Consider the following 15,988-nt stretch of genomic DNA (forward strand, 5'->3'; position numbering starts at 1 on the left):
GCATCTTGGTATAACCTGGAGGTACACGCTTCTGTCCAGGGAGGTCACTAGGAAAGTGAGGGAATGGTGGGTTATTTTCTGGTCCACCCTCTCTGACTCCCTTTGTGGCACCCTCTTCTGGTTCTCCCTCACTCTCCAGTTTTCCTCGCTCTCAGGCTGCTCTTGGCCTGCAACAAGATGCGTCTGGAATCAATTCCTTAGGATGCCTGCAGCTGTGATGGTAACCAGGACGCCAAAGACAAGTAAGCCAAGCTTCGCCTTAGGAAGGGCAATGGGATAGGCCCTAAGGATCTCCTGTTTCCACTAGGCAATCTGGGAGAGGAGGAGAGGAGTGGTGAGTGTGCCTGGGGACACGGAGGCTGGGGGGGGAAGTCGCTCTTCTTTGGGTCAGGGTGTCCTCTTAAAGCACACCTGACTCAGAGGATGAGCACCTTGGTTAGTAGTGAACTCCTTGGCTGCTAAGGTGTCAAGAGCCACCTGATTGAGAGCAAGACCCTTTGGAAATTGTATGGGCTGAATTGTGTCCCCCCCAAATTCATACGTTGAATTCCCAATCCCCAGCACCCCCAGAATGCCACTGTATTTGGAGGTAAGGCCTTTAAAGAGATAATTAAGTTAAAACGAGGCCTTTAGGGTGGGCCTTAATCCAATATGACTGGTGTCCTTATAAGAAGAAAAGATTCGAATCCACAGAGAACCACCAGGGGTGTGTGTCCAAGAGGAAAGGCCATGTGAGGACACAGTGAGAAGGTGGCCCTCTGTGTGCCAAGGAGAGAGACCTCTGAAGAAACCTAACCTGCTGGCACCTCGATTGTGGACTTCTAGCTTCCAGAACTGTGAGAAGTAAATTTGTATCGTTTAAGTCATGCAGTCTGTGGCATTTTGTTATGGCAGCCCTATGGAACTCATACAGGGATGGCCATCATTAAGTCTCCAGGAGGAGCGTCTGGAAGCTGGCCTGCCCCATGACTGTGGTGCACTGTCCCCATCAGGTGGCAGCACATCCTGGAGGGTCGGCCGGGGGACAGGCTGGGCGTGGTGTGGAGGAGCAGCTTCGTTTCCTCTTCGCCACCATGCTCAAGGGGTTGCCTTCTGCCACCCGGGCTTATGTTGCACTTCGTCCGCTTAGCATGTGTGCCGCCAGCGATGTTCCACTTTACAAACTTAGAGTTCGGGGAGGGAAGCTAACTCTTCGTTCCAAGAAATGATGATTTCCTACCTGCAATGAACCCTTGAAACATTCCCTTTTCAGGTTCATCTGGGGATGCAAACCTTCCCCATTTGAGGTGATAATAGGGAATCAGAAGCAAGCCATGTCACAGCACGTAGAGCACTGATGTCACTCTGACTGATATTCTAATTCTCAAACTTATAGAGATTTGTACCTGGCAGTAGGAAGACTCCTCTTTTGTGACTACAGGAAGAAATAAAAAGTGTGTGGCACTCCCAGTTTGCCTGGGAGTGATGAAGGATATGAAGGGTAGGACAAAAATGAATCACCTTTTCTGGGTAAAAGAGCTGTCGAAGTCTTCTGTCCAGACAGCTTTACAGAGCAATCCATCTTTCATTTGACTTCTTCTCATGAGCTATACAAGGTCTGTATCAGTACTACTCGTGCTTGTTTATTCATTAATTCCACAAAAACTTATTGAGCTCCTTTGCTAGAGCCAAAAACAAATCATAAGGCACAATCCCTGCCCTTGAGGAAGTCAAGGTCTGGCCTGGTGAGAAATCCCTCCATTGGGAATGCTAACGTAGAGGTAAGAAGCCAGGTGGGAGAGGGCCGCAGAGGAGGGCCGGTTGGTCAGGGAAGGCTGCAGGGAGGAGGAGACATCTGAGCAGGAGTTTGCCGAGGGAAGGCAGCGTTAGACAAGGTGGCCTGTGCACAGAGAGGAGTGAGGTGTGTAGGGCTTGGTGTGCTCAGGGGATGCTGACTGGTCCAGTTTTTGGATCCTCACATGAACAGATGGACAGGAGAGAAGACCAGATGAGGGGCCAGTTGGTGAAGGGTCAGATATATTCTGTTAAAGATTCTGTTCTTGATCCCATAGGCCACGGGGAGCCAGAGAGAAGTTTTGAATTGAGAGATTGAACATACAAGCAGACAATGGCCAGACCATATAGAAAACAGAGCTCCCATCACACTCTGCAGCAACCAGCCCAGGAAGCCAGTCTGCTATCTACAAGTCAGACTTGTAGGAAGTCAGACCACTAGCTCTAGCAACAGTCCAGGAAGCCAAACAGTAACCCCTGTAACAATTGCCCCCAGACAACCAGCACTTGATTCCTAACTGAGAGCTTCTCTAATTTTTGTCTCCACTTCCAACTTAGGACCAACCAGAGAAAACCAAATATGTACCCCTAACCAACCACATTGGAAACCCCATTTCTGTTGAACTCACCGGCAGCTTCTCAATGCCAACAGCCTTCAATCAGGGCACGCCTGAAGCCTTCCCTTTTTTCTACTATGAAGCTTTCCCACTCCTCTGCCTGCCTTTCAGTCTCTGCCAAAATGCAAGCGATGGCGGCCAACTCCCCTGCTAGAGCAAACTCAGAATAAGTGGCCTTTTCTTATTCTCATTTGGTTGGTCTTCACTTATTTCCGCAGAATCTGGGGAAGACAACTCACTCAGACAGTGTCTGGAGAACAGACAGCTGGCTACTGCAGTCACCTTCACGGTGGGCTGAACGCTGCTGAACTAGTAACTTACTCTTGTTTATTTGTGTGTTTCACTTTGTTTTTTCTGGCAGGTCCAGAGAAGGGCCAGGGCCCCGGACTTGAGGATCAAGGACGGGACCCAAGGATCCTCCTCTTGGGGAGATAAGCGTTCTCAACAGTGGTGCTCCAGGTCGGGGCTAAGGACAGAGACTTACAGGCAGGCCTGGGCGAAGCTGTGGATGGAGGACCGGCTGAGCAGCTGTGTCTGATAGTGAGTTTCAAGTTGTTCCCCTCTCTGCTCTAATTTCCCTTTATGAGTCCTAAGCCCTCTGCAAAGCCTATACTACAAGATATCAGCTGTATTTTGTGGAGTGGAGGGAGGTGCCTATCCCACTTTGGGAGGTGGTGAGCACTGCCCAGCATGGTGGAGAAGGCTAGACAGCCCCTCAGTGCTTGGGCGCCCACAAAGCTCAGAGGACTTGACAGCACTCAGGACACTCAGCACTTAGGATTTGCTTATTCTCTTTCTTTAGCCATTTCAGTCATATAACCTTTTAAGCATCAAAAAACCTCAGTGTGATTACTTCCACATAATCACTGATTTTGACTATTTCTAGTAGTCACTTATTTGCATCAACTCCCATATACTTAAAATGTGAAGGTGTCGGGGTTTTTTTTGCACTTCAGAAAATATGTTATTATCTAAACAGCTTGATGAGTATGCCTATGAATTTTTATTACATATTTCCTTAGTGAAATGTAGGGCGGTTGCTTTTTGATGTATTTATTTCAAGATTTTGGGTCATTTTATGGGCAGCGCTCTAGAACAATGGTGGCTTGGGGGACCGTAGCGCTCAGGACCTACTCTTTCACGTCCCTTGTTACCTGTGCTCAGGGGCACTGTTTAGCCATGTGACTGGCATTGGGAGCCAGCATGGAAAAGAACGAAAGGCTGACAGAGTCCAGACCCCAGACTGTCTGCTGGTCAGTCACATGGGGCTGCTCAACTAAGAGGCTCCTGGAAGCGGCCTGTGAAGCTTTCCTTCCACCTCAGATGGGAAGCTCCACTGAAGCTGTCATGTTTATCACTCTGTGATAGAGTCTAAGACAGCGGCTCGCATGTTACAGGTGCTCAAGAAATATGCGTTGATTGAATGTGAACTTACAGGTACCCTTGTGATCTGCTCTGGTTTCTCCCTCTCCAGGCCTTCCTTAGGAAATAGGGTAATTAAACAGAGCAGAGGACGTTACCTAATATATAAATATATATAAAATGTCATATCTATAATATAAAGAAGAATCAAAAGTAAGATGATATGGCAGTTATATGTTTTGTAAATTTTTCCATGTATTCTTAAGCTTGTTACGTCCTGTAAAAAATTTCAGATTCACACATACTTAATTAAAAATGAAAATTCGTTTACTTGTACTTCTAACTTTGCCCAAAATGTAAATTAAAATTATTTTGCTGAATACAAGTTTTCTAACTTAGAAAAACACAGTGGGATATTAGTCCAACACAAGAAATTTTGTTTTTTCAGCATTGCCTTGAAGTGTCCTTTCATATTATACAGTTTTTTAAAATCTTATTTTATTTGGGAGAATGAACTGGTCAGCATACTCATGAATCCTGTGGGACACTATATTATGTCCCATGAATAGTTTTCACATTTAAAGAAATGTTTAAGTAATCTCAGCAAGTCTTAACAGTTTTTCTGCTCATGTGAAATGAGTGTTCTGTTTTTTAAGGATCTCAGGTGCTGAGAATTGAGTTAGTCATTGATCAGACTCTTTATTAATGACACAACATCATTGGTCCAGAAGGGCTGCACCTAAGTTCTCTTTCATTTTCCCTTAATCCTTTTTCTTCATCTCCTGCTTGCAGTTCCATGCTTCTCATTCCCTAGTGTATTTAAGGTTTGTCCTCCAAGCCGTCTTCTATATTTTGAATATATTTCCTTGAAAAACTATATAATAATATTTATACTGTGTAAGTTTTAAAATTTTATATAAATGATATTGTGGTATAAATCTCATTCCGCTTCTGACTTTCATAAAATATTGGGTTTTTTTCAAGACGTATTCTTGTTACTTTGTATAACATGCTTCTGACTGGTACATATGATTCTATTGCATTCACATGCCATAGCTTATGTCTTCCTCTCCTCCTGGATACTTGGGTTGTTCCCAGCTGCTCCCACTTCTACAAAAGCATGTCTTCTTGTGAACCTACCCTGTGGTTTCTTTGGTAAATATGTCCTAGAGTAGAATGGCTGGGATTTGGGGTATATGCATACTTAGTTTCAGTAAGTAATGCTGGCTTGCTCTCAGGAATTGTGGTACCTGTGTAGTTTCTAACCTGGTAAATGTTTATAGATAGAAGCCACATAAACAAAAGCTCCTTGGGTTTTTTGAGTTTGAAGGGTTCCTGAGATCCTACAGTTTGAGAACCAATGACTTAGGCTACACCAGTACTGGCAAAAATCATCAATTATCAAACTTACTTTAAGTTCATGTTAGGTGAAGTATTGTCTTATCCTGATGTGTTCACTCATTAGTAAGGTACATCATGTACTTTTTTTTCACCACGAAGAAAAAGGTGAATTAGCTTCTAAGTGTAGAAGGTCTCTTTTTTCCTCCTAGGGGAGTTGAAAGGATGGAGGCATTTCAAGGGGCGAGGAAAGCACAGTCTGTGAGTGTGTAATTACGGGAAGCTTGGCAGCCCCGTGTGGAGGGGAGGTGCTGAGCCCCCACCCGTCAGAACTCTCAGAGGCCAGCTGGGAAGTTTTCATCTCATTCCAGGCGAAGGCCAGTGGCCGCAGTCTGGGATTAGAGCTGTTTGGGCTGAGCAACGACATTCAGGATCCTACCCTAAAGACCGTTTTCTGGTCATAAGTGGTTTCCCCAGCCTGAGAGTGGTGAATAACGCTGAAGCCCTTTCCTTCAGCTTGACGTCCCTTTTTTTTTTTTTAACATCTTTATTGGAGTATAACTGCTTTACAATGGTGTGTTAGTTTCTGCTTTATGACAAAGTGAATCAGCTATACATTTACATATATCCCCACAGCTCTTCCCTCTTGCGTCTCCCTCCCACCCTCCCTATCCCACCCCTCTAGGTGGACACAAAGCACCGAGCTGATCTCCCTGTGCTATGCGGCTGCTTCCCACTAGCTATCTAGTTTACATTTGGTAGTGTATATATGCCCATGCCATTCTCTCACTTCGTCCCAGCTTCCTCTTCCCCCTAAGCCTGGCAGCTGCCCTACAACAGTCACTGAACTCGGTACCCCGCTGCTCGGGCAGTCTGCCCCTGCTCCTCTTTCACCCCAGGTTCTTGCCCTCCAGATATCATGGGGCAGGTGCTGAGAGGATGAAATCAGGGTCCTGGATCCTGAACGGCCAGAGAAATAATAAATCGAGATGATTGATAGATTCAAATGTAATTTACCTATTGCTTAAAAATACTCTAGTACTTTGGCCTGTCATTGTTAGGTGGCTGCCAGCGCTATGTGATGTGTGGCAGTGTGTGCACAAAATTCAACAAACCCTCTTATTTTCACCATATAGAATAAACAACCTTTGTCATTTTGTCACATTCGCTTCCAGGATTTTCTCTTTACATTTTTAAAAAAAGAAATCATTAGGATAAAGCAAAGCGAAAATCACCTTCAACCATTACCTCTAGGCTCATTCCTTCTGTTCCCCTCCTCCACCTCCCACCCAAGGCAATTACGACCACGAGTGTGTTATGTATGATTTCAGTCCTTTTTTAATGTCTAAAACTACATTTATAACTATAGATCCGTAAGCAAGATTTAATATTGTAGTTACTTTTTTTTAAAGTTTACGTAGATGATTTAATAGAGTTCATATATCATTTTCACATCACTCAGGTTTTTGAGATTTTCTGTATCTATCATCTATTTATTGATAGAGTCACTTTTCAATGTCTCTACAATATTTCATCGTATGATTAAGATAGGTTTTGTTTAACTGTTCCTCTATTGATAAGCATTTGGGTTTTTCTATTTTTTCACTGTTAGAAACAGTGTGGAAATACCCATCATTCTTCATTTATATCTCCTTGCATACACATGTGTTTTTTAAGCTACAATTAAAAGTGGAAGTACTGAATTGTAGGGCATGTGCAACCTGAACTTGCTAAAAAATGCTTGTATCCATTTATACTCCTGCCTGTACTACTATGTCAGTTTCTAATTCCCCATATATCGGCCAACGCTTGGCATTGTCATGCCTTTTATTTATTTTTTAAGATTTTTTTTTGATGTGGACCATTTTTAGAGTCTTTATTGAGTTTGTTACAATATAGCTTCTGTTTTATGTTTTTGGTTTTTTTGGCCGCGAGGCATGTGGGATCCTAGCTCCCCAACCAGGGATCAAACCCATACCCCCTGCATTGGAAGGCGAAGTCAACCACTGGACCGCCAGTGAAGTCCCTGTCATCCCTTTTAGTTTTTAGCTTGAGCCTGATTGAATTTGAGGATATTTTCATATAATTATGGGCCACTGGCTTTTTTGTTCTCGAAATAAATGGCCTGTTCATATCTTTTGCTCATGTTTCTATTTTTTTAAATTCATTTGTAGGAATTCTTTAAATCATCTGGGTAGAAAACCTTTGTCAATTATATACATTAAAAAATATTCTATAGCTATGTGGTTTGTTTTTAATTTTATTTTACTGTCTCAATAAACAAAAGTGTCTTTGTTTTAATGAAGTCAGCTTAATTAATATTTTCCTTTATGGGTTGTGTTTTTGGAAAGTTTTTGAAGTCTTTTCCATGCCCTGATAACAAAGATTTCACTAGTACTTTATTTTAAATAAAGTTTTGCTTTTCATTTGTAGACTTTTAGCCAATCTGGAATATATTTTTGTGAGTAGTGTAAGATAGAGATACAATATTTTTTCCTTGTCACTAACCAGTTATTCCAGCAAAATTTGCAGAATGGCTCATTTTTCTCCTAAAGACTTGTAATACCACTCACCAGGCCTATATATGTATGTATGCTCACTTTTCCTTCATTTATTTTGTCCCTAGTCATTGTTACACATTGTAATATTTTTATAGTATCTATTGTATATATTTTTTATTGTGGTAAAAGATACATAACATAAAATCCACCATTTTAACCATTTTAAAGTATACAATTCAATGGCATTGTGTTCACAAAGTTGTGCAACTTCTACCACTATCTATTTCAAGAACTTTTTTGTCATCACAAACAGAAACTCTATACCTATTAAACAATAACTTTCTTTTCCCACCTCCCCCTATTCCCTGGTTACTTCTATTCTGTTTTTTCTGTCTCAATGGATTTGAGGTATCACATGTAAGTGGAATCATACACTCTTTGTCCTTTTGTGTCTGGCTTATTTCACGTAGCATAAATGTTTTTAAGTTTCATCCATGTAGCATGTATCAGAATTTCATTTCCTTTTTAAAGCTCAATAATATCCCGTTGTATGTATATACCATATTTTGTTTATTTATTCATCTGTTGATGGACATTTGGGTTTTATTCCCCTTTGGTTATTGCGGTTAATGCTGTGCTATGAACATGGGTGTGCAAGTATCTGTTTGAGTCCCTGCTTTTAATTCTTTTGGGTATATATCTGGAAGTGGAATTGCTGGATCACATGTTAATTCTATGTTTAACTTTTTGAGGAACTGCCATATTGTTTTACACAGTGGCTGTACCATTTTTCATTCCCACCAACAATACATAAAGTTTCCAATTTCTCCATATTCTTACCAACACTTGTTTTTTTTTTTCTTAAAAAAATATAATAGTCACCCTAATGAGTGTAAAGTGTTATTTCATTGTGGTTTTACTTTGCATTTCTCTAATGACTAATGATGTTGAGGATCTTTTCATGTGCTTGTTGGCCATTTGTATATATTCTTTGGAGAAATGTCTATTCAAGTCCTTTCCCCATCTTAGAATTGGGCTGTTTTTGTTGTTGTTGTTGAGTTTTAGGAATTATTTATATATTCTGGAAATTCATCTTTTACCAGATGTATGATGTGCAAATATTTTCTCCCATTCTGCGAGTTGTCTTTTCATTCTCTTGATGGTGTGCTTGACATACAAAATTTTTAAATTTTGATGAAGTCCGCTTTATTTTCTCCTTTGTTTCCTGTACTTTTGGTGTCATATCCAAGAAATCATCACCAAATCCAATCTCATGAAGATTTTCCTCCATATTTCCTTTTAGGACTTTCATAGTTTCAGATCTTACAGTTAGGTCTTTTGTTTTAGTTATTGTGTTTTAATTATATAAGATAAGGGTCCAACATCACTCTTTTGTTTTGTTTGTGGATATCCAGTTTTCCCAACACCATTTGTTGAAGAGGCTATCCTTTCCCCACTGAATGGTCTTGACACCCTTGTTGAAAATTATTTGACCACATAGGTGAGGGTTTATTTCTGGGGTCTCTATTTTATTCCATTTGCTCTATATGTTTATCTTTATGCAACTATCACACTGTTTTGATTACAATAGCTTTGTAGTAAGTTTTGAGATCAGGAAGTATGAGACCTCCAGCTTTATTCTTCATTTTTTTAAAAAATAAATTTATTTATTTATTTTTGGCAGCATTGGGTCTTTGTTGCTGTGCGTGGGCTTTCTCTAGTTGCAGCGAGCAGGGGCTACTCTTTGTTGTGGTGCACGGGCTTCTCATTGCGGTGGCTTCTCTTGTTGCGGAGCACGGGCTTCAGTAGTTGTGGCACGTGGGCTCAGTAATTGTGGCTCGCAGGCTCTAGAGTGCAGGCTCAGTAGTTGTGGTGCACTGGCTTAGTTGCTCCACAGCATGTGGGATCTTCCTGGACCAGGGCTTGAACCTGTGTCCCCTGCATTGGCAGGCGGATTCTTAACCACTGCACCACCAGGGAAGCCCTGTTCTTCATTTTTAAGATTGTTTTGGCTTATTGGGGTCCCTTGAGAATTCATATGAATTTTGGGGTGAATTTCCCTATTTCTGCAAAAAACATCATTGGGATTTTGATAGGGATTGCACTGAATCTGTAGATTGTTTTGGGTAGTATTGACATCTTAACAGTATTAAGTCTTCCAATCCATGAACATGGGATGTCTTTCCATTTATTGGTATCATCTGTAATTTTTCAGCAACATTTTGTAGTTTTCAGTGTGCAGATCCTTGGGTAAATTAATTCCTAAGTCTTTTATTCTTTTTTGGTGCTGTTGTGAATGACATTATTTTCTTAATTTTTTTTCAGATGTTCATTGTAAGTGTATAGAAACACAGATAATTTTTGTGTGTTGATTTTATATCCTGCCACTTTGATGAATTAGTTTATTCGTTCTAACAGGTTTGTGTGTGTGTGTGTCTGCATGGAATATTTAGGATTTTCTACATATATGTCCACTTCATCATGAACAGAGATACTTTTATTTCTTCCTTTCCAATTTGGATGCTTTTTATTTATTTTTCTTGCCTAATTGCTCTGGCTAGGACTGCCAGTACTATATAAAATAGAAGTGGTGAAAGTGGACATCCTTGTCTTGATCTTAGAGGAAAACTTTCAGTCATTCACCATTGAGTATGGTGTTAGCTACGGGCTTTTCATATATGGCTTTTATTATGTTGAGGTAGCTTCTTCTATTCCTAGTTTGTTGAGCATTTTATGATGAAATGTTGAGCATTTTAGAATTTTGTCATTTTTTATCCATCACCTGAGGTGATTGTGTGATTTTTGTCCTTCATTCTGTTAATATGGCATGTTACATATATTGATTTTTGTATGTTGAACCATCCCTGCACCCAGGGATAAATTCCACTTGGTCATGGGATATAATCCTTTTATTTTGCTGTTGAATTCTGTTTGCTAATATTTTGTTGAGGATTTTTGCATCAATGTTCATAAAGGGTATTGTTCTGTATTTTTTTTTTTTTTTTCTTGTACTGTCTTTGTCTCGCTTTGGTGTCAGGGTAATGCTGGCCTCATGCAATGAGTTTGGAAGCATTCCATCCTCTTTTGGAAGAGTTTGAGAATATTGTTCTAATTCTTCCTTTTATATTTTTAAAGGTGTGTTTTATGGCCCAGAATGTTTTCTATCTTGGTGAGTGTTGCATGGGACCTTGAGGTGATGTGTATTCTGTTGTTGTTGGATGCAGTATTCTGAAAGTGTCAATTAGATTCAGTTGATTGATGGTGCTGTTCAGTTCTACTATGTCCTTACTGATTTTCTGCCTGTTGGAACTTGCAATTACTAGTAGAAGGGTGCTGGAGTTTCCAACTATAATGGTAGATTTGTCTATTTCTCCTTGCAGTTCTCTCAGTTTTTGTCTCATGTATTTTGATGTTCTGCTGTCAGGAGCATACACATTAAGGATTGTTATGTTGTCCTAGAGATTGTGATCTTTATCATTATATAATGCCCCTCTTTATCTCTGAAAATTTTCCATGCTCTGAAGCCTGCTTGGTCTGAAATTAATGTAACTATTCAAGTTTTCTTTTGATTAGTGTTAGCGTGGAATGTCTTTTTCTATCCTGTTAATCTGTATCTTTACAGTTAAAGTGTGTTTCTTATAGACAACACATATTGTGATCTTGTTTTTATTTTAATAATTCTCATGGCCTTTGGCTTTTAATGGGTATATTTAGATCATTTATATTTAAAGTGATTATTGATAGTTGGATTAATATCTACCATATTTGTTGAAAGTCAGGTATGATGTGTCTGGTAAAATGAAATAGTCCTTTAATGTGAGGTTTTATGTTTATCTGCCTAGTAGTTGTGCTGTGCTTATTGTTTGCTGTAACTGTAGGTGTCAGAGGCTAAAATTTCCCCCAGTGTCCTTATTTTATCTCCTCTGGTTTCTCTAGAGACCCCTTCTTAAATAGGGCCTTAGCCTTGCAAATCTTTCAGTTGTAATTCGTTATTACATAGGAACCCTGTTGATATAGTGGTAAGGTGTGGGGAAGGGGTGTGATCTATAATCCTATGATTAGGTTTCAGTCTGTTATATGCCTGTGTCCCTGGTCTTGCCTTTCACTAGTGCTTTTCTGTTTTTTTTTGTTTGTTTGTTTCCCCTCCCCTTAAGTAAGAAAAGAAGGCTAGAATGGGCTGGAGTTAGGTATTTTCCTTCTTCCAGGTTGGTTTGGCCGTGACAGAGTACTTTTCCTTGATTGCAGGCCTTTGTTAAGAAGAACAAAATGCAGCTGGGCATATTTCATAATGATCCTGTTCCCCTTCCCTTGCTGGAAACGGGAGGGGCCTTTTCTCTGATCTTCACCCTGAGAACCTGGTTGTGCTACTTAAAGAAAACTCACAGATGTGTGGGTCTCCCTCTAAGACTATGTCCCCAGGAGATTTTATCTCCCGAGGTAATCCATGGCTCAGTCTCTGGCAAGTCGAATTATTCAGTTACCATTTTAGTGCTTGTACCAGTTGCTGGCTCCAGAGAAAAATTGTGATTCTTTGAATTTGTAATAGGGAAGAACCTTCTGTATCGTATTACAAGTTAATCACTAAAGGGATGTTGCCTATAAGCTTAAGTTATACTTAATGGTCCATTTCTCGGAACCCTGCTTCCCAGGTAATGAGCATTAAGCTAAAATACCTTTGTTTGGCTCACAAACATCCTGACCAGGCCCACCTGTGAATGACTGCAGGGAGGAAGAAATTAACACATCCCCTCCAGAGGCTGATGGGAACCAGGAAGTGTTTGACTTTACTCCCTCCCCTTTTAGTACAAAAGGAGCCTGAATTCTAAGTCAGGCAGGATGGTTTTCTGTGGGCGGGCAAGGGTCCGCCATCTTCTTTGTCTGCTGGCTTTCTGAATAAAGTCGTTATTCCTCACCCCAACTCCTCTCTCGATTATTGGCCTGTCGTATGGCGAGCAGTACGAGCTTAGACTTGCTAAGAAATTTTGGCGAGCCTGTGCCCCTGCTCTGTGCCTCTTGGGGCTCGTGGCCAGCCGACCCCAGTTGGGGAATTTTCAGGTAAGGCCCTAGCAGCTGCCAGGACCCCTTGTCCTGAGGATGTGCCCTACAAATTCCCTGAAGCAGCATCGGCTGCCCCAGCGCTTGGCAGTTGGGGCAAAGGAATCGACCTTTGGGAGCCGACGGGCTCGGTACAGTAGTAAGTAGTAAGTCACTCACCAAGATAGTAAGTCACTCTGGTGTGTAGAACCGGGAGCTTCACTTCCTCTCCGTTTGGGGCTTCTCTTCCGGAATTAGCCAATTTGTTTTGTATTGGACTGGGGTACCCTGTTAGAGGAAAGAGTTGTTGGATATGTACCTGATTTGTGAACTGGTTCGTTGGTTTCTTTGGATGCTAGCACTTGTTTGTGTTTTGTTTGTCTTGAAAAAGGGGGAATGTTTCAGCTATCCCTAAAGAAAGTTCTCTGAGGCGCATTTTGGGTAAGGGGTCTGATTACAGCTATGAACCCATGGGTGAGAGGAAGATGATATCTTATTGTAACAGTGTGTGGCCACAGTACCTGTTAGGATCTCTACAGGGGGTTTAGAAAGGGTTATCTTGGGACCTTGTGCACTGGACCACCAGGGAGCTCCCTGCTACACCTTTTGAAATTGTCTGACAGTTGTTGAATATTCTGTTCCATTAAAATTCCCTTTTCTCTTTGCTTTTTAGTTTGTGAAGTTTCTTTTGACATATCTTCAAGCTAACTGATTCTTTCCTTGGCTGTGTTCAGTCTACTGATGGGCCACTGAGAAGCATTATTCACTTTTATTAATGTGTTTTTCATTTATACCATTTCCTTTGGGTTCTTTCTTAGAGTGTACACATCTCTGCTTACATCACCCGTATGTTCCTGCATAGTGTCCACTTTTTCCATTAGAGCCCTTAGCATATAATCATAGCTATTTTAAATTCCTAGTCTGATAATTTCAAAAATCTCTGCCATATCTGAGTCTGGTTCTGTTGCATGCTTTGTCTCCGTCTCAGAGGGAGGAATATTAAACTAATGGGGCTTACTGGTGTATTGAATTGCATGGGAGGCATTATCAAATGAGTGATAAAACTTCTTAAATTGTATCACATGGGTAAATATTAATATACATATTCTAGAAATTATATGGAACTCTTAACATTCTGGTATATCCTGGTAAATGATATCAGTCATAATTTCAGTAATTATCTTAAATTTTTTGTCACAGAAGTAGGCAAGTTTTTGTTCAATTGCATTGTAATCCCAGTTGGTTGATGCCAAAGCAAAAAGGCATCCTTTTAATGGTTAGATGATCAACTGCTATCTATGGTTTTACAGTGGCTTTTGAATGACTCTATAGCTATTTTGTGAAAAAGCAGGGAAGAATGATGAAATCCTTCATGTGTAAGCATTTGTACTACAGTAAGTCTCCTATATACAAACGAGTTCTGTTCCGAGAGCATGTTCCTAAATCCAATTTGTTCGTAAGTCCAAAGTTAGCCTCAGTACCCAACTAACACAATTGGCTATATATAGTACTGTACTGTAATAGGCTTATAATACTTTTCACACAAATAATGCATAAAAAACAAACACAAAAATAAAACATTTTTAATATTACAGTACAGTACCTTGAAAAGTACAGTAGTACAGTACAACAACTGGCTTACAGGGGCTGGTATCAAGTGAACAGGCAAGAAGAGTTACTGACTGGAGGGAGAGGAGGTGGGAGATGGTAGAGCCGAAGGATCGTCAGCAATAGGAGACGGAGGACAAGCTGCAATTTCACTCACTCACATCCCAGGCTTGAAATAAAGATACTGTACTACTGTACTCTATACAGTACTGTACAGCAAAGTACACAAAAGCACAACCACTTGGAAAGGATGCACGCACCTGACAATGTACGCCAGACACGTGAACCAAGTTACGTGATTGGACTTGTGAACGCACGTTTGCCTCTTTGAAAGCTGGCAACTTGAAGGCTTGTACGTAGGGGACTAACTGTATTATCAGGGAAAATAAGAAAAGGAAGGGAGTGAGAGTGAGGATGTGCTGCTTCAGACCTTAACTTCTCTGGCTGAGCTGGCTGTCCCAGCTGCTCTGGCGATTATGCCAATAATTGCCACCACTTTCCTTTCCTATCCAGCCCCTATTCCTGACACTGGGGCTTAGAACTTCCCCTCCTTATAGGGGTCAATTAGAATATCCTGTGTTAGTTTCTGGGGCACACGGACTTGGTCTGGTATCGCCATCTAAGACCCGACAGGGCACCCAGTTTGGGCCAGGAGCCACTTCCGGGAAGGGGCCATTTCCCTTATGCCATTATCTCGTAGGGGGCCTAAATGCAAATGAACAGCCGGCTGGGTTTCTCAGACTTGTTCAGTTGGAAAGATGGCAACCCTCCTTACAGGGCGCATCCCCTACCCCTGGCAGCGCCCACAGCTGAACCCAATGGGGACCCCAGTGAGGGAAGAAGGCCCTCATGAGAGCACTACTCATTAGTGTGTCTTGGCGGGGCTTTGAAAAGGGAAACCAAAGCAAAAGAGTTTGAACTATATTCAAGAAATACAGCAAAACAAATGAAGACCTCTCAATTTTTGGAAAGGATTTATCAGACCTACAGACGTCATACTAATGCAGATCCCAAGGCCCTTGAAAATATTAGAATGGTAAATCTGATCTTTTGGGGCAAAGCGCCTCAGATATCAGGAGAAAGTTGCAAAAATTAGATGGTGCATTTGGAATGAATCCTTCCCAGTTGGTAGATGTTGCTTTTAAAGTATTCAATAGGGAACAACAACAGAAGAAAGAAGATGCAAAATGAAAGGCTACTTTTTTGGCAGTGTCATTGGATTCCCGGAAGGCGAGTAACTTGAAGAGAGGTGAGCCCGCATCGGGGAGGGAACAAGGTGCTTACTGTGAGGACGAGAGACACTGGAAAACAGATTGCCCTTGGCTAGAACAGAAGAAGAACAACGAAAGACAAGGGCCTCTCGTATGGTACAGAGGAATATTGAAGAGGCTCGGGGGCTCCTTGGACTTGAGGCACCTCATTCCCCACAGGAACCTTGGGTAAAACTGACCGTGGGGAATGAGCTGATTAACTTTCTGGTAGACCTCACCCTGATGTTTTTCACCAGAATAGCTTGACATCAGAGTCCCACCAGAACGCTTTAAGCCTACAGATGGAGCTCATGAAAATCCAACAAAAGGAGACCGAGCTCTTTCCCCCAGGGTCTTAAAAATAACCCAAAGACTGCTGTCAGACCTCCCCAGATGGGGACGCAACACCGGAAACTGCCCCACCCAGGACTGAAAAATAGACTTTCCTCAAATTCCTTGAACTGCAAGAAATGTCAGATAACCTGCTAGTGTTTGTGTGGACACT

At 41.4% G+C, this 15,988-nt stretch overlaps 1 long non-coding RNA gene across 1 annotated transcript in view; it reads left to right on the plus strand.

Moving 5' to 3' along the window:
- LOC133076172 (uncharacterized) overlaps positions 1-15,988 on the plus strand; it is a 45,367-nt gene that overhangs the window by 11,277 nt on the left and 18,102 nt on the right. Inside the window, exon 2 of the long non-coding RNA XR_009697507.1 lies at positions 2,752-2,930. This is a non-coding gene — a long non-coding RNA (uncharacterized LOC133076172). The remainder of the gene's footprint in view (positions 1-2,751; positions 2,931-15,988) is intronic.

This window comes from Eubalaena glacialis, chromosome 16 (assembly GCF_028564815.1).
Source record: "Eubalaena glacialis isolate mEubGla1 chromosome 16, mEubGla1.1.hap2.+ XY, whole genome shotgun sequence".
NCBI classification, from domain to species: Eukaryota; Metazoa; Chordata; class Mammalia; order Artiodactyla; family Balaenidae; genus Eubalaena; species Eubalaena glacialis.